Raw genomic sequence first — 22,964 nt, forward strand, 5'->3', positions numbered from 1 at the left:
TGGGACGTTCCCCTGGAGAAGGGATGGGCTACCCACTGCGGTATTCCAGGGCGTCCCTGCGGCTCAGATGGAAAAGAATCCTCCTGCAGCGCAGGGGGCCTGAGTTCAGCCCCGGGCTGGGGCGATCCCCTGGAGGAGGGCATGGCGCTCACCCAGTGTGCCTGCCTGGAGAACCCCGGGCAGAGGAGCCTGCATCCGCGGGGCTGCAGAGAGCCGCACACAGCTAAGCACCGCACAGAATGCAGAAATAGACAGCCCGGAAAAAGGACACTGTGGATGCAAGTCTTTCACAGTTTCTCTTCTCTCTGAACAGGCTGAGAATAAAAACAAACCTCTATATATCACTTCAAATGTACCAAGTCCTTGTTTAAAAAGGCGTGGGAAGTAGAGTCTTGCCCTCGTGAACTTTACCGTCGGAAAGACAGACAGTCCCTAAGCAGGAACAGATGTGTCATAAATACTTTGTTGGGATCAATACTTGATGTTCCAGAGGCTCTGGCAGGAGTTCACCTAATTTAAAGGAGAGCAGCGATCACTAGGGAAGCGCTGTCTGACATAAAGGATGTTTAAACTGAAGATAAGCAAGAATTTGCTACCATGAATAGGAGGGTGGAGAGCGTTTTAGACTGAGGAATAATAAGAACAAAAACTTCACAATATCAACTGACTATAAAAGCTTGAAATTGAATTCTTGAGCTCAAAGAGTGATCACCACTTCTAGAGGCTCTTGTGGACATGAGCATCTCTCTGTGTCCCTTCTTTCACTTTACATTTTGCGACTGGGGACAAGAGCTGGGAGACTAGCTCAAGTTTTGCCACAGTTGCCAGGAACTTAACATCCTTTCTGAGGCTGACCGTTTAGCTTGGGAAAGGAGGCTGCATATTTACCTAAGGACAGTGTCAGTAGAAATCGGACATTTGCTACAACTGCGAAGACAGTCATGGTCTATCTCTGCATTCTATTATTATTTTCATTGAGATGCTAATAGTGACTTTAGCTTTATAATTTGTCTCTCTCCTTCAAATCCTCTCACCATGTCTCCTTGGCTTTGTGAGTAAAAAGAGTTTTTGCCTGAGGCAGAGAGAACTAAATCATTCTCTCCTTGTTTAATAAATTCAAAATAAGCAGGTTACACCATAGCCCTTTGAGTAGTTTGGTGCTAGAAAAGTGAAGCCGCTCAGTCGTGTCCGACTCTTTGCAACCCCATGGACTGTAGCCCACCAGTCTCCTCCATCCATGGAATTTTCTAGGCAACAGTACTGGACTGGGTTCCCATTTCCTTCTCCAGGGGATCTTCCTGACCCGGGGCTCAAACCCCGGTCTCCTGCATTGCAGGCAGACGCTTTACTGCCTGAGCCACCAGGGAATATTGGTGCTAGAGGTAATGCTATCTCTGTCTACAGCTGCCACCGCAGACTTAAAATACAGAAGACGTGCTTCTTCTGCACTAAAGGGAGTATTTGAACTACTTAAGAAAAGCCAGGTTTCAGCAATACGTGAACCGTGAACTTCCAGATGTTCAAGCTGGTTTTAGAATAGGCAGAGGAACCAGAGATGAAATTGTTGGATTATTGAAAAGCAAGAGAGTTCCAGAAACATCTATTTCTGCTTTATTGACTATGCCAAAGCCTTGGACTGTGTGGATCACAATAAACTGTGGAAAATTCTGAAAGGGATGGGAATACCAGACCACCTGACCTGCCTCTTGAGAAACCTGTATGCAGGTCAGGAAGCAACAGTTAGAACTGGACATAGAACAACAGACTGGTTCCAAATAGGAAAAGGAGTACGTCAAGGCTGTATATTGTTACCCTGCTTATTTAGCTTATATGCAGAGTACATCATGAGAAACGCTGGGCTGGAGGAAGCACAAGCTGGAATCAAGATTGCCGGAAGAAGTATCAATAACCTCAGATATGCAGATGAAACCACCCTTATGGCAGAAAGTGAAAAAGAACTCAAGAGCCTCTTGATGAAAGTAAAAGAGGAGAGTGAAAAAGTTGACTTAAAACTCAACATTCAGAAAACTAAAATCATAGCATCTGGTTCCATCACTTCATGGCAAATAGATGGGAAAACAGTCGAAACAGTGACTGACTTTATTTTTGGGGGGCTCCAAAATCACTGCAGATGGTGATTGCAACCATGAAATAAAAAGACACTTACTCCTTGGAAGAAAAGTTGTGACCAACCTAGATAGCATATTAAAAAGCAGAGACATTACTTTGTCAACAAACGTCCATCTAGTCAAGGCTGTGGTTTTTCCAATGGTCATGTGTGGATGTAAGAGTTGGACTATAAAGAAAGCTGAGCACTGAAGAATTGATGCTTTTGAACTGTGGTGTTGGAGAAGACTCTTGAGAGTCCCTTGGACTGCAAGGAGATCCAACCAGTCCATCCTAAATGGGATCAGTCCTGGGTGTTCATTGGAAGGACTGATGCTGAAGCTGAAACTCCAATACTTTGGCCACCTGATGCGAAGAGCTGACTCACTGGAAAAGACCCTGATGCTGGGAAAGATTGAGGGCAGGAGGAGAAGGGGACGACAAAGGATGAGATGGCTAGATGGCATCAGTGACTCGATGGACATGAGTTTGGCTAAACTCTGGGAGTTGGTGATGGACAGGGAGGCCTGGTGTGCTGCAGTTCATGGGGTCTCAAAGAGTCGGACATGACTGAGCAACTGAACTGAACTGAACTGAAGAAAAGCTTGCAAAGTTCTCTTGATATTTTCTAAATTAAAAAAAAAAAAACTGTGCTTAAGAATTTAAGAGTTGAGAATGTGGGGAGAAAAGAATGCATCTGCATAACAGAAGTTGAAGAAAATTCTTGCTTTAAAATCAAATCATGTTTGGAAAATTAATGACCATTTCTACCATCATATAATAGGCTACCCTGGTGACTCAGAGGTAAAGAATCCGCCTGCCAATGCAGTAGACACGGGTTCAGTCCTTTGGTTGGGAAGATCCCCTGGAGAAGGAAATGACAACCCACTTCAGTATTCTTGCATGGAGAATCCCATGGACAGAGGAGCCTGGTGGGCTACAGTCCTTCGGGTTGCAGAGTCAGACACGAATGAGTGACGAAAAAACAACAAAACCATCATATAAGCTTGATCTTTTAGTGAATATCCAGAAAAGATAGTCTCAATTGTGACTTGATAAAAATACTTCAAAATTAGAAGCAAAGCCTCTTAGAAGAATGAGCTCTTGGGAGGAGGCCGTTGTTATTGGGGAGTCTTGATAAACCTCCAAATTAAGTTCAGTACTGGGCCCAGACATCAGTATTTCAAACTCTCCTGGCAACCTTGCCTTAGGAGGGCCCTTGGTTAGGAATCTGTTACAAAATGTGGAGGAAAAAGGGATTGATAGAAAATAATGAAAGTCATGTGGGCTGGAGCTCCGAGAAAGTATTCTTGGCAGTGTGAGAGCTTTTGGTCTGAGTAGAGCAGTTGGAGAGAGATAAGGAAATTTGAAAGACGTGATCACCATGATCAGTAGATTCCCTTTATAGTTCTTCAGAAATAAGTTATATTTTAGAAATTTTTTAGCAACTAGACTTTTATTTACTTGTGATTATCACTATCACTGGGCCACAAGAATGTCAGCTTGAATTATGAAAGTTTGACTTCAGAGCAAATTCCATACATTACAATGATGATAAAGATAATAGCAATGAAAGGATTCTAAATACCTACACAAATGTAAAGGATGATATTAATTAATTCATTCATTCATTGATCAGATACTTACAAGCATCTATTATGTGTTACAGCTCTATGCTTGGCCCAAGGGGAAAACCAAGATTCAGTATGTGTAGAAAAACAGATCATCAATTTGCAAAGACACACAGATAATCCTTGTTTAACGTTCAAATACTAGACTGTTTAGGCTTCCCTGGTGGCTCAGGAGGAGCTGCAGGGTTTAGTCCCTGGGTCGGGAAGATCCCCTGGAGGAGGGCATGGCCACCCACTGCAGTATTCTTGCCTGGAGAGTCCCATGGACAGAGGAGCCTGGTGGGCTGCAGTCCATTTGGGTCCTGAAGAGTGTAACACAACTGAGCGACACACACTTTCACTTTTTCACTTTTGATCCGAGTTTTAAGTGCTTCTGATGCCACTGAAGTCTGAGAACCGTTATCGGGACAGTAGCCAAAGGGAGGATGCATGGGTGGCCTAAGGGGCATCACACAACATAAAACGAGTCACCACGGGACTCTGTGTCAGCAAAAGAAAACTATGGGGAAAAGAGAACAGATCTGATGGCGGAAGAAAACCTAGGAAAAAGCATAATCTCCATAGATCCCTCAGTTCCAGTTTTTGCACAGGTTCATCTATAAAACTGTCATGTTTTCTTTGGGGATTCAGAATGGATCCTTGGCTCTCTTAGGGCAAATTGGCCTGTCTTGAGTCCTGGGCAGTAAGTGGAGATGCTCTGTACAAGACGCTCTCAAGCCATGGACAGCATGATTAAAGCTCAAGCACATTTCACATGAGACCATGAATTATCTCCTAATTTCACTGAAGCTGGTCAGGTGTAGTGTTCCAGGAAAGGAAACGTCAGCCCTGAAGCTGAATTGGACTCTTGATGTATTTTCTGAACTCTTTAACACTAAAGCCTGGTGAGGTGGATTTATAATTACCTGTCTTAGTTGGGTAGGGCTCCCACAGACTGGGTGGTTTAAAAAAACAGAAATGTGTTGGCTCACTGCTCTGGATATAAAAGTCTGAAACTAAGGAGTTGACAAAGTTGGCTCCTTTCTCAGGCTGTGAGGGAAGGATCTATCCCATCCTTCTCTCCTTGGCTTGCAGACAGCCATATTTATGTTCACATGGTGTTTTCTCTGTATGTGGGCCTGTGGCTAAATTTCCCAGATAAATAAATATATATATATATATATATATATATATATATATATATATATATATATATATATGGCTGAGTCCCTTTGCAGTCCACTTGAAACTATCACAACATTGTTAATAGGCTATACTTGAGTACAAAATAAAAAGTTCTTAAAAACATTTCCTTATTCTATAAGGGCATCAGTGGCATCAGCTTGGGTCCACCCTGACAATCTGATTTTAACTTGATTGCATTTTAAGATCCTATTACCAAATAAGGTCACATTAGGAGATATTGTGAGGTAGGATTTCATCATACAAATTTTGTGTGGTGGTGTTGGTGGGGAGGGCATCATTCCATCCATAGCAGTATACCTATTTTCAAAATGAGAAGTTATATGACTCTTTCAAGGAAGTGGGCTGGCTGGGTGATGGCAAGGAAACCCAGGGCTCTCCACAAGATTGTGCTGATTCCTATGCTTATAAAATGTATTTTCTAGGGCTTGTCAAGTGGTCTGGATTTGCTAAAAGCCAGACCATTTACCAGGAGAAAGGGAGGGCAATGACGTAGAGGAATATGTAACATCCACACCAGGGTAGAAACATGTTTCACATCTGAAACTAGTTGAAGGATTTAGCACCCACGACTTTGCCCAGTTGAATCGTGCGATCTATTTTTTTGGAGGGAAATCAGATGATGTGATAGGACTCCTATTTCTTTTCTATTGTGTTAAACAGATGGCATCAAACAACACGTTGAGAATATGATGCATATGGGGAGTTAGCACAAGCCGGCATCCTTTTGATGAAAAAAAAGAAATGTGGCACATAATTGAAGGAAATCACATAAAGATGAACAGAGAATGGAAGAACTGTTTCTAGTAATCTGGAACCAAAATGCCTTCGGCCTCTTTGTTCTCTAAACATTCACATTTGAGAGAGGACTGGTCTGATTTATGACACTGTACTAAATGTCCCTTTGTTAGAAAACAAGAGAAAAGAAATACCACACATTAAACCTAAGTTTAAGAGCTGGGCATTAGCTTCAAATTGTATTCTGCACAGTTTGGATTGCTTTATAGTGCAAAATGAAAGAAAGAGAAGAACTGAACGTAAATCCTTGTTTAGGAGATTGTGCTGGCTCAGTTTTACTCATTAATTCCTTATTAGCGCTGTAGAGTGGAGGTCTCTTTCACCAGCAAGAACCGCTGTCTTCATGGAGGACTCCCTTTCTCAGAACTCCCTGTGGCAAATGCCGCTTCTCATTAAGCCTCTTGTCTGAACTTCCTGGGTCTCTGCCTGAGCCTGCCTCTTGGCTCACCTTTCCTTCTTCGTTTTTTTATGCTGATTGGAGGTTTTTCTTCTTTTGGCTCCTAAAGTATACATTCTTTCCAAATTTTCTTATTAATAGCTTTACCGTAGGATTTTTAAGTCTAAGAATCTACCTCCTATTTCCTTAGCAGTGTACAGGCATACCTCATTTGATCACGCTTCCCAGATGCTGTGTTTTTACGCATTGAAGGTTTGTGCCAACCCTTCGTGAAGCAGGTCTTTGACAGCATTTTTTCCATCAGCGTTTTCTACTGCATGTCTCTGTGTCAAGTTTTGGTAATTCTCATAGAATTTCAAACCGTCCACCAGCAAAAAGATTATGATTCTCAGAAGGTTCAGATGATGATAATATTTTTTAGCAATAAAGCATTTTAGAATTAAGGTATGTGCACTTTTTGAAACACTTTTTGAAGCACACTTAATAGACTATAGTATAGTGTAAGCAGCTCTGTACACACTGGGAAACCAAGAAATTTGTGTGACTTATTTTATTGAGATATTCGCTTTATTGTGTCAGTTTATTGTGTTGGTCTGGAACCGAACACACAGTATCTCTGAGGTGTGCCTGCACTTAAATGTGTTCAGCCTAAGCACCTTCGGACAGAATGTATTTCTGTCTTCTCTTCCTGAGAAAGATTGGAAAGGAACAAGCGTAATAATTACTGGGGAGCTCTATACCAAGGTCGCAGGTGGGGAGCCCTGTACCAACGTCACGGGGCAAAAATTTCTGAAGCTGATTAAGACCCATAGAAACTATTTCCATGAGCCTCCAGATTCAAACCCGTCAGTTTCCTGACCCCATATTAGGTAAAATACCTACCCTATTACCCACCCTATAGCATCCTAACCAATCACCTAATGCCACCATTTCAGTAGGAATTTTCACTATCTTGAGGTTATAAAAATTGTCTGAAAGTCATTCAGTCATGTCCAATTCTTTGGACCTCATGGACTACAGAGTCCATGAAATTCTCCAAGGCCAGAATACTCAAAGCCATGTCACTTCATATTTAAGGAAAATTTTGATTTCTTTCTCCATCACTTTTAAATCCCTTATCTCTAAGAAAATATGTATACACCATTATATCATTCCTACATACCATTCTAGCGTGGGAGTGAAAGTGAAAGTCACTCAGTTGTGTCTGCTCTTTGTGACCCCACAGACCATTCAGTCCGTGGGATTCTCCAGGCCAGAACACTGGAGTATTACAGTATCACAGAACGGGATATCCCTTCTCCAGGGGATCTTCCCAACTCAGGGGTCCAACCCAGGTCTCCTGCATTGTAGGCAGACTCTTTACCAGCTAAGCCACCAGGGAAGCCCAAGAATACTGGAGTGCGTAGCCTATTCCTTCTTCAGGGGATCTTCCCGACCCAGGAATTAAACCGGGGTCTGCTGCGTTGCAGGCAGATTCTTTACCAGCTGAGCTATGGGAAAGCCCTACAAAAATTGTCCACTAGCTTGCAAAAGAGTTCCACTCTCACCTGAGCTGGCCTGCTGTTCTAACAGCATCTCCTGCTCCAGTAAACTTCATTCTCCTTTCATTCTGCCTCAGGTCTGGAAATTCTTTTCCAACCTGCACTCAGACCAGGACAATTACCACTGCCTCCAGGTCAATTGCCAAATCTAAAGGAAATGCATATTATTGAACTGCCCCAGGGCTATGGGAGGTGAAGACTATGGGAGCTTCAAGGGTGAACTGTGCTTACTTTGTACTCTTATGCTGACCTAAAGCCTTTGAGCTCTACATCCAGGAGTATCCATTACAGATCCCTTCCTTCATATTTTTTCTAGGATAGGGAGGGTGCAGTTGATCCAGTGTTTAGGTGAAGAAAGATTTACCTCCAAGAAGCTGAACTTTTTTGAGATACTGTGAGAAATCCCCATTGGATCAACTTGGAGAGTGAGGCATTATTGTAGGAATTCTTTGGACCTCATGGACTACGTAGTGAATTATTATTTGGTTTATAAAATAGACACCATAGCCCATACACCAAAAATACTTTGGAAGTACGTTGCAAGAGTAGAAAAGGACTTTCCATACAAATTGAAATGTTGCCCTTTGCACGTTGCTAATTGCTTTGCTATCTTCCTTTTCCTGCTTCCTTCCTGCACCACCCCCCACCAAGTTCCACTTAAACGACAGAGAGACGCTTAGAATTGCTCCCTGGAAGAAAAGTTATGACAAAGCTAGACAGCATATTAAAAAGCAAAGATATTACTTTGCCAACAAAGGTTCGTCTAGTCAAGGCTATAGTTTTTCCAGTGGTCATGTATGGATGTGAGAGTTGGACCATAAAGAAAACTGAGCACAGAAGAATTAATGCATTTGAACTGTGGTGTTGGAGAAGACTCTTGAGAGTCCCTTGAACTGCAAGGAGATCCAACCAGTCCATCCTAAAGGAGATCAGTCCTGAATATTCATTGGAAGGACTGACGCTGAAGCTGAAACTCCAATACTTTGGCCATCTAATGCAAAGAACTGACTCATTTGAAAAGGCCGTGATGCTGGGAAAGATTGAAGGCAGGAGGAGAAGGGGACGACAGAGGATGAGATGGTTGGATGGCATCACCGACTTGATGGACATGAGTTTGAGCAGGCTTCGGGAGTTGGTGATGGACAGGGAAGTCTGCCATGCTGCAGTCCATGGGGTCACAAAGAGTCAGACACAACTGAGCAACTGAACTGAACTGATACTTAGAATAGGAGGACTCAGGAATATTTATATAATAAAGGGGATTCTTGCCCAGATCCTGTATACTCCAAGTATATAGGTAATTTCCCAGTTCACAGTTAAATAAGGCCTAGCCTGAGGGTCACAAAGAGTCAGACACAGCTGAGTGACTGAGCATACACACACACACACACACACACACAGTTCTTTAAGAGCACCTTCTCAAATAGCAGTCATCAGGATTTCTCATTCCATTTATTCATGAGCATCAGCCCCGGGGCTTGCTCTGTGCTGTACGCTATGCTTAGGGATCTCCTGTCTTTGGCATTGCTGCAGAGGAGCTCAATTTCTCTGAAAAGGAGCTAAATTTGTCCCAAAGCTTGCATTAGCAGCTCTTCAGGGCTAATTGTATAGCAAAACAATGAGGAAAACTTAAATACTTTAATTGAGACATTAGTATCATTTCCATAAACTCAATGTACATTCTGAGTTCTCATTAATTTAGCAACAAAGTGTAAATGTAAATGCAACTGTAGAAAAATATACTAATTCTGCTAATTTATGTATACAGAAAAACAAATCTAAAATAATTGTTCTCTGAGTTAAATTTCAAGCCAAAGCTTCATTATATTCTCTATAATTACATTTCTTGGCCATTCTCTTCTCCTTCTTATGTAACGTCCCAAATAAACCAGATTCCATGCACATGAATTGCATAACGTTAAAAAAATGTACAATTAGAAGATGATTTGGATGAGGCTGCCAAAAATCTGGATTAGCTATCATGTTAGGGTTTCCAAAGTCCTTTTCTAACACCTGCTCTGCTATCAGAGTGCTTTGAGTTGTATCATATTCAGATCACACTTTCAGCATCCATACTCTGCATCTTCCTACTCTTACTTTGTGACTCATTAGTCTTTCCAAATTAACATCTACATGCCCTTCTAGGATTTTCTTCCTTGGTTATTCACCTTTTTAAGATAGAGAGTATATAGGGGGAAATGGTCTTGACTAAATAGATTAGACCAGAATTCACAATGTTTGCTTTCTAAGGCTGTGAACCAACCATGCATCTGGCAAAGGATGCTGCTGCTGCTAAGGCGCTTCAGTCGTGTCCGACCCTGTGCGACCCCACAGACGGCAGCCCACCAGGCTCCTCCATCCCTGGGATTCTCCAGGCTGGAACACTGGGGTGGGCTGCCATTCCCTTCTCCACCGGCAAAGGGTAGGTCAAGTCATTTCCCTTTGATCTGTCTGCTCTTTGTTTTCCTTTATAAATGATGATGATACCTACTGATAAGCTTGTTGGAAGAATGTAGATCTCACCTCTAAGCTCATCAGAGCAGTGCTCCGCAATAGTCAGTGCTCAATAACTGATAGCTGTCATTATCGTCATTATTAGGAATTCTTATGACAAAGCCTTTGTACTTTTCCTTATATCTCACATGACATTTTTAGACAAAACTTTTAATTTGGTCCCCTGTTCCTGCAGCTCGTTCCTGACGCCATGTCTCTCGCATCAGATGCAGGCGGAAGCCAAATCCGTCAGGAGTATTTTCCCGGTTCGCGGCTATCCTGTTTGGTTTCCCAGCAGCACAGAGGGGCGGCAAGCTGGTGAATGAAACCACACCCAAGCTTTGGAGTGGATAAAGGAGCCGGATAACGAAAATATTTCTTAGGGCTAGGTTTGGCAAGATTCTCTGTTTAAATTAAAAACACTATGAAGTTTGGGCCTAGTAAATTGAATATTCTTTGAAATAAAAGGAGTTAACATGATAGAGGATGTGGCAGAGCTAGGATATACACGTCACTAAAATTATTTCAAGTCATCTTTATTTCAGCTTTGTTTAAAGGATGAACACGGGAAAAAACGCCATGAAAACCACTGCAAGCTCCGACAGCAGGCCCCTTCCCGGGACCCGGTATTTCTTCTCATTTTTCCAGTCCTGGCACCTCTTCAGTCAGCGCATCTCGAGCCAGGTGTGCCAAGCCACTCAGCGCTTCCATCTCCAGCATTTTCCTGTCTGATCGCCATCAGCTTCCCGGAGCTGGAGTGTCGATTAGCCCCAGAACTTATGATCAAATTTATTTGTTTCTTTCGACTTTATTAATTTTTGAAACACCTAAGCATCCCTGAAGGGTTGCTAGTCTGCCGGTAACTCTGTAGCCTAAGAGCATGTTTAGAGAAGCACGGTGGGAAATGCATTCCTGCAGCCCAGCACCCAGAAACGCAGCCCCTCCCGGGCCCTGCCCGAGGGCTCCGAGAGCACTCAGCGGGCCACTCTCAGCCGCTGGCTTCCTCTTCCCTGCTGGGCCTGCAGTCCTGCGCCTTTGGAGCAACAACACGAGAAGGGGTGCAGTCACGGGGCCAGGTGTCCCTAGAGCTTGGCTACATGGAGGGGTCAGCTTTGTGCCGCATACAGTCCGCCCTCCACGTCTGCAGACTCAAACAACCCTGTGTCAAACATACTTGAAAAAGTTCTAGAAAGTTTCAAAAAGCGAACTTGAATCTGCTGCACACCAGCAACTGCCTGTATAGTTTTGACATTGCACCAGGTGTGATGACCGGAGGACATGGCAACCCACTCCAATGTTCTTGCCTGGAGAATCCCAGGGACGGGGAGCCTGGTGGGCTGCCGTCTACGGGGTCACCCAGAGTCGGGCACGACTGAAGGGACTTAGCAGCAGCAGCAGGTATGATAACTAATCCAGAGGTGATTTAACATGTATAGGAGGATATGTCAGGGTGATGTGTGCGGGTTATGTGCAAATACTATGCTGTTTTAAAAAAGGAGCTTGAGCATCCGTGGATTTTGGAATCTGAGGGGAACTTGGAACCAGTCCTTTTGAGGATACTTAGGGATAACTGTATATATAAGCTAAATGCCACTGGCAACTTTTTCTCTAGGTAAGCCAGTTTGGCTCCTTTTCCAGTGAGAAGTGGGAAAGAAAAGGGTCACGTAAACAAGTCTCTAACTCAAGAGATGTTGGTGGCAGCATCTGCTATGGGATATTAGGAATAAAGCTAAAAGTCCAACTAGATTCGGTCTGCTATAAAATCTGTTCTGTCGTATATCTCAATAACTTATTGAGAATAAGCATAAACCCTTTGCTTGCTAATTTCCTGATGGGTAAAGCAATTAAGTTTATTTGTTTAATCAACAAAGGCTTATTAAGCAGACATTCTGCCAAGCAAAGGATATACAGAGATATAAAGACTCTGCCTGAAAGAGAAATTCAAGTAAACGAATCACGGCAATCCAACGGCGAGATGATATTCCAGTTGTGGCAGAAACACAAAGGTGCGGAAGCACACGTCGCCGAGATCTCAGGAGTCAAGGAAAATCCTGCCTGAAAGCCAGCTTCCTCGAAAGGCTGACTCTCTCTGACTTTAAGGGACCCTCCAGCACCCTTGGCTGGCCTCCTGTGCGTCTGGGTCTCATACTTTAATGTTCATTGACGGCAACTGGAGACTTGATAACAATGAGGTTCCTGAGCTCCCGCTCCAAGGGTTTCTGATTATACTGCTTTGGAGCAGAGCCTGGGAAATCTTGTTAATTTTTATTAACAAGTTTTGTAGGTGATCCTGCTAAAAGTAGTTCTCAGACGGTACTTTGAACAATGTTGTCGAGAACATTGAATTTCCTTGGTCTCTTTCACCAAGGATTCTTCTCAGACCTTTACAAATTCAACTCTCGCAGCAAAAAAGATAGCTTCTTACCCGTTTGCTGCATTGCTTGCTTCAATGCTTAAACCAAGGAAAAATACTCAGAATCAGAAGTGTTTGATTTGCAGGAGTGGGAGTGGATGGAGGAGAGGATCTTGGCCCCATCTCTCTGGAGAGAAAACCCAAAGTGCATTCCTCACACACCCCAGCCCTCCTTCGGGAGGCAGAGCTGCGGGGCCTCTGAAGAGAGTGAGAGGGAGGTGGTCTGGGCGGTGTTTCATTTTTGAAACCCTCCCTGTCCCTGAAGCATGTGGACACAGAAAGCAAGCAAGTTAGTCCTCAGGGAGGAGGGAAGCCCTTTGACGCAGAAAGCCACCTTGACTATTCTCTTGGGGGAATTTTACTTGTGAATTTGAACCAAGAAAAATGCTAATGCAAATGAAAACGAGACTTTAGACTTGGCTGGGTCCCTGGCACAAACTTTGTAAGAAGCGTGTCATTCTCAGTGTCTAGAGAGACCAGGCTGATCTTGTCATTTATCAGCCCAGGGAACAAAGCTGTAAGAAACCCGCCAGTTTTGGGGGTGAACCCACAGTCACAGAAACGTGTAGCCTTTGCCATTTAGATGCTACATCCTTTCAAGGGTTTTTCTTTTCTCCCTCTTGTCTTCCTTCTAGTCCTTCTCTTTTCCCCTTAAAAAATTATTTTACCTCAAAAATTATAAAGATAATTTATTTTTTAAAAAATATATCAGAGACATAACATTAAATCCTTTGAAAATGCAACTTATAGAACTTTCCAATATCACATTGAAAAAGACTTTCTTCTGACCAGTCTCCTTTTGAATGTAACAATAATAATATCATGGATTTTGGGCCATCAGATCCTTGACTAGCCCATGGGGACTAGGATTTTTATCACTGCTTCCCTCTGCTCATCTTCCAGGTGGAGACTTAGAGCACTGAGATGTCAGATTTTCACTCTTGGTTTCCAATCCCATCTTTATGATATACGAACCATGTGATATTGGCAAGTCACTTCATATCTCTGAGTAAGCTTTTCCACTCTTGAGACGGGCACAGTAACAACAGCACTTTCACTGCAGCTCTAGAACAGCGGAAGCTAAAGTATTTTGTACATTCTACAGCAGGGTCCCCAGCCTCGGCATTTAATGCCTGATGATCTGAGGTGGAGCCTATGTAATGATAATAGAAATAAAGTCCATGATAAATGCAATGTGCTTGAATCACCCTGAAACCATCTCTTCTCTAACCCCTGCCCTAGTCTGTGGGAAAACTGTCTTCCGTGAAACCAGTCCCTGGTGCCGAAAAGTTGGTGACCGCTGCTCTAAAGCGTTTTCCTAAATGTGTTCCTCGAGTCTTACCCTTATAACCCGGGGTGTGTGTGTGTGTGTGTGTGTGTGTGTGTGTGTGTGTGTGTGGTGTGCCTGAGCCAAGAGATTTGTTATTTCTGGAAAGAAAATATAGTGTGAGAGTCACAGAGTCTCAGAGGACAGCCATTTTATATTTGCATTAAAAAACAATAACAGATAAGTGTCAAACTAAATTCACAAAGTCTTACTAATTGGTACTCACTGAGGAAAAGGTTACCTACACATAAATGCACACACTGGAAAAGTCAGAGAAAAAGTAATGTGCAAACAAAGATGTAAATACTTGCTGAGAGGTGATAAATGCTTCCCCAGACAGACTTTCTGCATCCCAAAGGAGCCTGCTATCTGGAAAAGCACATTGATGATGTAATGGGAGCCTTTTCCAGAGGAAGCACCTTCTGCCGAGGGAAACGGGGGCCTCTGGCCACGACCCGTGATTTTCAGCATGAGTCTCTGTCCTCATGACCTCAGTTTTCCATTTATGAACTGATGACTCTGCTCCTTGCTCTGAAATACTGCATAGGAGTACCGGAAAATGAAGTAAGTTTTGTGGAATTATATGAGCGGCTAAAAGATAAAGTAAGTAAAATTCAACAATAGATTTTTATGGGTGAACTTATCTTCGAGCTGCTGGATACCGTGGCAATCACCAAGTACACTCCACCCAGCAGGATTCTTAATCTCTGTCTCACTAAACCATCTGTGTTTCATCAATTCTCACCCATCTGCCCAAACACCGAACAGAGAAGCTAAAGATCACACAGCTTCGAGATGGAACAACACACAGAGGGTTGGCGGGAAACTTTCTAAAGCAACAGGTTATAGACAGTGATGCACAACCAGGGTCCTAAGATCATGTATACGATTTTCACAGGCTCACTTTTCAACCTGGGACATCTCGGACACAAGGAAGCCAACTCTCTAACATCCCTGTCCCTTGAACATGCTTGAACATGCTTCAGCATGCCATCAGCCCTTTGGCTCTGTTATTTGGGAATATATTGATGAGACTCCAACAAAAGCTTGATCTAAAGCTACAAAATATTCAGATTGGGGTAAAAACAGATGATGAAATTGGGCAGTGGCTTGTGAGGCCAAAGAGCTTGTCCTTATAATCTCTGGGGTGTTGTAATATGGGGAGAGGATGGAGTCTGACAACTTGACCAAGGAAGGCTTTGGACTGAAGTGGAAATGTTTATTTGGACTTTGGGTTCTTTCAGATACCATCAGGCTCTAATAATTTGGACTGGCTTCCCCATCCTCCTTTTGACTTAGGTGTTTAAAGGAACTTAAAGGGAATACATCTCTCTCTCCCACAGAGCAAGCCACATCCAAACACATAGGGTCTCGCACACAATACTGAGGTCACTTACTCACTAAACAAAAGTCAAACCCACAGGGATACTGATGAATGCTGCCCGTAGGTCATAAATAACGGTCCGGTTACATTGGCTCTTCACTAACAATTTCCATCTGGCAGCACTCACGGCTGCATGTCCGTTCACGGGTCAGAGGTGAGAGGGAGGCAGCCGCTGACTGAAGGCATCGTTTTCATTGGTCCATAATTAAAGACTCAAGACGTTGCTCATCAGAGGCCCGAGGGCTCCGCAGGCGTTTGTGAATCTCCTCCTCTGCAGTATGAGAGTGGGGGTTAGCTGGATGGGATGCTGACGCACTCCAGACAGGACTCTGAGCATTGTCTCCGAGGATCTCTGCACGCAGGTCCAGCTCACCGATGCAAAATAAGCAGGCAAGGCAGAGCAACTCGAGGAACACAGGCGGTTTGGAGTGAGGAAGGTTTGGAGGAAGACATTTAAATCCCCAGCAGTTGCATGGCCCTTTATTCAGCAAGGGGCCCTTAACATTGCTGTGGCAGTAATTCGTATATTTGTGGCCAGATCAGAGGGTGAGGGGGGGACTGACTGGCTAGCTGATGGGTAGACTTGCCGCTCTCCAGATCTCCCCTACTGTCCCTGAATTCTTGTGGCTGGTGCGTTTCATTGTTTTCATTCATGGGGTAGCGGTTAGCCTGAGAGAGGGAAGGTCCTCTTCAGGTCAGCTTTTTAGCACCAGACTCTCACCAACTGCCCCTTACACTCTTTCTCTACAAATGCATCATAAGCTTAGTCTGCCATTTACAGAAAATAATAACCTGACTTCAATGCAGAAAAACATTTGTTACCAACTATATATACACATAGGTAACTCAGCTGTTGAACTCAGGTTGACTCAACAGGGTTGGCTTTTTAAAGAACTGTTTATTTTATATTGGGGCATAGTTTATTAACAGCATTGTGATAGTTTCAGGTATAGAGTAAAATTATTCAGTTATACATGTATCTGGTCTTTTTCAAATTACTTCCCCATTTAGGTTGTTGCATAATATTGAGCAGAGTTCCCTGTGCCACACAGTAGGTCCTTGTTGGCTATTTATTTTAAACATAGCAGTGTGTACATGGCCACCCCAACTCCATAACTACCCTTTCCCCCAGTTTCTCCCCCTCAACAGGATTTTATGTTAAAACCTCCTAGTTCTCCTCGACAAATATCATCACTTTGTAATTCTGTGCCACAGCAACCCAGTTTCCAGTCATGATCCCCTAAAACTCAATGATATAACTTGCTTGTACATTACTCAGGTCAGTAAAAATTTATTTCTTAAGTCCTTTCTATAAGGGAAGAGTATACTCACTTGCTGCTCTCTGCTCTTGTTTTTCCCTAATTTTCTTTTGGGGACTTCCCATCAGATCAGTTATGTCTCTTTCTGATTCTCTTTTTCTAACTTACCTTCCAATCTTCACCCTTTGGGGCTTCCCTGGTGGCTCAGAGGGTAAGGAATCTGCCTGCAGGGCAGGAGGCCTGGGTTCAATCCCTGGGTCGGGAAGATCCCCTGAAGAAGGGAATGGCTACCCACCCAGTATTCTTGCTGGAGAATCCCGTGGGCAGAGGAGCCTGGTGGGCTGCAGACTCGGGTTGCACAGAGCAGGGCATGCCTGACAGACGAACACACAACACCTCAGCCTTTAGCGCATCCCGGCTCCGTAAATTCTACCTGCTTCCCCTGTGAGACTCGACTCACGTACCTCTCAATCTGGAACTTAGAAAATCAAGCCTAACGCATTACAGAAATTAAAACCTCTACAGACAAATTGGTAGAGACATTGTAAAAAAATGATATTCTGGAGAACAGCAGCTGCAACAAGACAAATATTTCCCACTGCTGGTAAATGCAGTGGACCTGTGACAATAGCTAAGGGTATAGCTGCTGAGAATGGGATCAATGATAATCATACTGGTTACCATTTGCTGAGCTTTCACTGTGCCAGACATAGTTCTGAGCACTTTACATCCTATTTAATCTGACAACAGCTAAATGTAGTCACAATTATCTACATTTTCAGATGAGGAAAGTAAGTTTTTTATGTTTCACCGACTATAAGTTATAGAGTGATTTAAACCCTTGACTGCAAGAATTTAGAACAAAACAAACAAAAAACAAAACCCTCTGCTCACAGTGAAAAGGCCTGTTTTCGGTCTTGAGTTCTGTCACCAGTAATATTTGATTCATTGCTTTAGTAGCAACAATCTGCAAGAGGTCAATGTGGAAAATAGCAAATTTTTACAGGTCCCCTTTCACTGGCATGAGGGGTTCAGACCATGAGACCAGAAGTATGAGGAATTGTGCTTTATCCCAAACTGAACACAGCTTTCCTCCACTTATCTGCACCCAAATCCTTTGGTGCGTCAAGTCCTGAGGAAAATCTCACCTTCACAGACCTGGGAAAAGTTCCCTGTATATAATACAGTGAATTACCTGAAATATTTTACAATAACCTACAAGGGAAAAGAATCTGAAAAGGAATATATATATAATGTATATAAGTATATAATGTATATAAGTATATAATGTCTAAAAGTACGTAATATATATATATAAATCACTCTGCTATATACCCCAAACTAACATGATATTATAACTCATCTCTGCTTCATTTAAAAAATGCTTTAAAAATAAAAAAACTCTTGATTTTTTTATTCATGATTCCCCGTCTCAAATCAAGGTGACAGCTATTCTAATCTGGCCAGAATACCCAAATAAGGACTTTGAGACCAGACGCCTTAGTGAGGTGACTTTCCTGGTTGACAATGCACTGAAGGGATGCCTTTGCTTTAATACCCCAAGGATATCCATGCCCCTGCAGCCCCTCATGCCTAGTAAGAGCCCAGTATGGGTTTGCCAAATAAAAGAATGCCTTGCCTTAGTTTATGCCAAGTTGGGAAAATGGTGCATTTGTCCAGGCTGGAATATTCCACATTTCACAAGCTTTTTTAGAGCAGATGTTAAGTAGGGCCCTTCAGAGGCTCTGTGAACCCTCTGAAATTACATGCAAAATTCTGTATTTACACGTGGGAATTTTGGTGAGGGTCTTTAGCATTCAGCAAAATTTTAAGAAGATTCTTGAACCAAATTATTTAAGAATCACTGCTTCATGGTTTACAAAACAGTTATGCTTAATTATTTTGCTTGATCATGTCAATGTCATGAGAAAGATTATGATCCTTAATTTACAGAAGAAGAAAATCTGAAATTGAGAAAGGTGGCACAGGTATTAAATTTAAAAGCCTGGTGTTCTGGCTCCAGATTTCTGTTCTTTCCATTTGCAGTGTGTGTGTGTGTGTGTGTGTGTGTGTGTGTGCGTGTGTGTGTGTGTGCGTGTGTGTGCGTGTGTGTGTGCGTGTGTGTGTGTGTGTGTGTGTGTGTGTTTGCAGAAAAAGAAACAACAATGAAATGTTAAGTGGATTCTACATGAGTGATCAGAGGTGGGATCCTCTCTCCCTCAAGAGTCAATAAGTGGGTCCATGTCTTCCCACCCACCTCCTGGCTTCAATGCTTGGGAAACTGGTTCTGGTCAGCACAAGTCCTAATGCCTCCATGGACTGTTAACCCAGCAGAGAGATTTAAGAAGCAGGAAAGAAGACGCATCATCACTTACTTTTGAGCCGTAGCTTCTTTATCTATATAACAGAGTTTACAAAATCACTTACTCCGACCTGAATACATTTCTTTCTCATGTTAAAGGCAGCTGAAGGCGTTAAGTGATTTCTAGATCAATCGTCTTTCCTGGATGATTTGCACTACCTGACGTCGGGGACTCATTTTCTCATTTGAAGAGTGAGGGCTTTAGGACCAGATTATTTCGTGCATGACTTTTAGCTCTGAAGAGCTCTGTCTGTAATACTGCTGTGGAAGAAGTGGATGAGGTGGGGGAGGGAAAGAATAGAAGCATGGAAGCTGCCACTTTATCAGGGCTCCCGGAGCCAGGACTTCGCGTTACCTTCCTTCACTGGCGTTGGGTTCATCCGGGCCTTTTGCTCACTGCACCCCGAGTGCCAGCATCACCGTTTTCTCCCGCCCCCTCAGGTGCCCGTCCTCAGCTTAGGGCACTTCGCGCAGGGGCGCTGGCGGAGGGAGCCGGCGAGGACGCTCGGCGCCGGCGCATTTCCCGCATCCTCCGGCTCGCCCCTGGGCGCTGCAGGGCGTTGGGTTGATGACCTGTGCAGGCTTTTCCGTCGGTGATTCTGCAGGTCCTCCTCTGGACCATATCACCCAGGGGTTAACACGTTCTCACACAGCCAGGGCAATTTAAGGCTTGGAAGACTGAATCTGACTCATGAAAAGTGAGGGGAGTTAGAGCTCAAGTCCGCGCCAGCGGGCTGTATTTCCTGCTCTTTGGGATCCCCTTATCTTGTTGCACAACTCTGGGAGGAGCCCATCTGTCTTTTCCCTGTTAGAGGAGTCCCTGGAGCACGGTTTTAGCGCACCGTGGTGGGAGTAGCGCCCCCTGGACCCGAACGATGCTACTGCCCTGCTTGTGATGCTTCGAGGACCTTCATTTCAACTCAGAAGTTAACATCATCTGGAGGCTGAAAACTGAGGGTTGGGGAGTACTTTCATCATGGTGTCCCTAGAAAACCTGGCAGAGTTCCATATCAGCGTGCGTGTGTGCGTGTGTGCATGTGCGTGCATGCGCACGCGCGCGCGTGTGCATATGTGCGTGCGCGTGCGTGTGTGTGCTTGTGCGTGCACGCACGTGCGTGTGTGTGTGTGTGTGTGTGTGTGTGCGTATGTGTGTGTGCGCGCTCTTGTGTCCAACTCTTTGCGACCCCGTGGACTATAGCTGTCCACCTGGCTCCTCTGTCCACGGAATTTCCCAGGCAAGAGGCAAGAATACTGGAGTGGGTTGCCATTCTCTTCTCTAGGGGATCTTCCTGACCCAGGGACTGAACCCACACCTCCTGAATCTCTGGCATTGCAGGTGGATTCTTTACCACTGAGCTACCTGGGAAGCAAGGACAAAATAGGATTGACAAAGAAGAGAGGCTAGGTTGGAGCTGGGAGTGATGAGTAATTTCTAAGTCCAGACTGCTATCCAAGTTTACCACCAGACACAGAAAAATGTACAGACGACTATTTTACTCTACATTCTTTGAGTTTATATATTATATAGTGAAACTCTTAGCTGTTGGAGATATTTTGGTCAGTTGTATGGAGTAGGGTGGTTGCAAGTGGTTACAGGAGTTAATGGATTTCTTCGCTCATGTTTCCATGTGACCAGTTTCCCGTTTATAAAAACTGCTGTTTCCTGGCTACCAACCAATGGCCAAGAACTTCCCAAACATGACTTCATTGAATCCTCCCAGTAACCCTTTGAGGTAGGTGTTATTATCCATCTCTATTTTATAAACAGAAACTTGGATTTCCAAGATGTTTATAGCTTGCCCAAGATCACACAACTTAAGCAGCAATGTTAGTGGTCAAATCAGATTTGTCTGATTCTAAAGTTGTGCTGTTAGCAGAACACCAAACTGCTTCCTGTTTAGGCATTATGTTTTCTTGAGCAAATGTAGCCATAATTGTTTGTTTGCTGGCAGTAGAAGTAGTGACACTAATGACAGTAACATATGTGGAGCTCATCATGTGCTAGGAACTGTCCTAACACTTTATAATTTATTTACTAACTAATCCCTTGTTAAAGCTTACATTGTAGAGTTGGGTCCCATTTATGCATGAGGAAGACATGGAGAGGTTGAGAAACTGGCCCAAAGTCACTCAATTCTCTGGTAAGGGGAGGAGCTAGGACTCCAAGCCAGAAGGTTGGGCTCCAGAGCCTATGCAGGCCGTTGGAGACCAGAGTAGGTTGTCAAGGAGGTAAGTCATTCAGTGACTGATCAGAAAACCCGTTGTCCTGTTTAGACTGGTCTAGGCTTGCATTAGGCAGTTTCTGAAGAGATGGCACTCTAGGAGAGAAAAGCGCTAGTGAGTCAATGAGAGACATCTCTAAGTCCTGGGTTTTCGTTGCCTGCTTGGACGCCACACCCAGTTACAGGCAAGGTCTTAGAGCCCAGGGCAGCTCTGCTCTCCTGCCTTTCCCTGGGGGGCGCCCACGGGAGTGCTGGCTGAAGGGCATGGGAGAAGGTGGGCCCGTGGAGTGACACGTCCTGATCCGGAGAGTATGTAGTTCTAATTTTCCCTCTTCTCTTGTCATGTAGGTGGATGTCTCCTTTTTCAGAAAAGTGAAATCAATTCTCGAGAATTCTTAGGAAATAGAGGGTTTTGAATCTGCCATGCCTATGAATCTGCTGAGAGCACTGGGAAGTGAGGCTTCTTTTTTTGCACATGAAGTCATATTTTAACCGAAACCAAAAGAAAAAAAAAAAGAGAGAGAGAGACTCGAGAGTCTGTGGGGATCAGAGCTGGGTATTGTGTTACAGAAATTTTCCATTTCAGACACAAACTACATACAGTGGTATGTGGGCCAAAAAAGGCAGAGAGAGACTCCAGGAGGGCCTGAAGAAATAATGCCTCCTCCTTTAATCCCGAGGAGTGTGTCCAGATTCTGGGGGAGGGCTGTCCAGAGGGTCTGGATCAGATCTCACTCAGAAGTCTGGGATTAGAGTGATGATGATACCAGCTGCATCACAGAGCCCAACTTCTCAGAGCTCCCTAAAATGCAAGAGTTAATTTCTCAGTGACTTGGTTTCCAATATTTGAAAATGAGACAAACACCGCAAAATTTGTTGGGAGTAGTAAAAATGGTGTGAATAGTCGTGTGATAAGGCTAGTTATAGTATTATTAAGCAATACTTACATGCTTACTAACAATGATTGAAGCCTTATATGCATGAACCACTGTGTTAAACTTTCTAAACATTATCTCATTTAATTTTCTCAACTTGATGAGATCAGTAATATTATTTTTTGTAAATTTGTACCTGAGGAGACTGCAGTTTAGAAAAGCTAAAGATTGACTTGAACAAGCTCATAACTTTAAGTGGTGAGCTTGAGTCTCAAATGTTAGTCTGACACGTATGAATTGATGCCTATCCTGCCTCCCCAAGGAAAGGCCAATCTTGGCCCCCACTGCCCTGGTCCCAAGCTAAATCCTGTGGGAGCAATCGGGGACATCGCTTGATTGATCGTGTGTTATGTTGACCAGCGCCCCCCGCCACCCCATCCTGTTTTTCAGCAGTGCTCCTCTCAAGTTAACAGGGAAGCCCTATTTTAAAGAAGTGTGGGATTGGTTTTCCAGGAACATAAACTGGTCTTGGTCCCTTGAGCTCAATTCTGAAATGCGTATTGCCTCCAGCAGTGCTTGGTTGTTCGGTATCCCTAAGCAGCAAGATCGGCATCACCAGGAGGCTGGCAGGAGATGTAACTTGTCTGCCTCTGCCCAGGTGTGCAGAGTTGGAAACCCTGAGGGTGGAGCTCAGCAGTGCGTGTTTTAACAGCCCCACAAGCTGGTTCTGATGCAGCTGAAGTCTGGAGAGCCACTGGCCGCTGGGGCAGATGAAGGAAAGAGTTAAATCAGAACTAGAGGTCTCTGATTCTTAACAGCTGCGAGTGAGTCACTCTCCACAGTCAGTCCCTTCTGGGCTTCTGTCCTTTTTAGGATGAAGGATTCGCTCGCATCCCATCATGGGTGAAAAATTACATCAACAGTGTCCATTCCTTTCTGAATCGATGTCCATGAGGAGACTGAGCTTTATCCCC

At 43.9% G+C, this 22,964-nt stretch overlaps 1 protein-coding gene across 7 annotated transcripts in view; it reads right to left on the reverse strand.

Moving 5' to 3' along the window:
• The window catches only part of PHLDB2 (pleckstrin homology like domain family B member 2), a 234,285-nt gene that overhangs the window by 188,284 nt on the left and 23,037 nt on the right, over positions 1 to 22,964 (reverse strand). The gene's annotated exons all lie outside the window — the stretch shown is intronic.

The sequence above is a fragment of the Muntiacus reevesi genome, chromosome 21 (assembly GCF_963930625.1).
Source record: "Muntiacus reevesi chromosome 21, mMunRee1.1, whole genome shotgun sequence".
Lineage (NCBI taxonomy): Eukaryota > Metazoa > Chordata > Mammalia > Artiodactyla > Cervidae > Muntiacus > Muntiacus reevesi.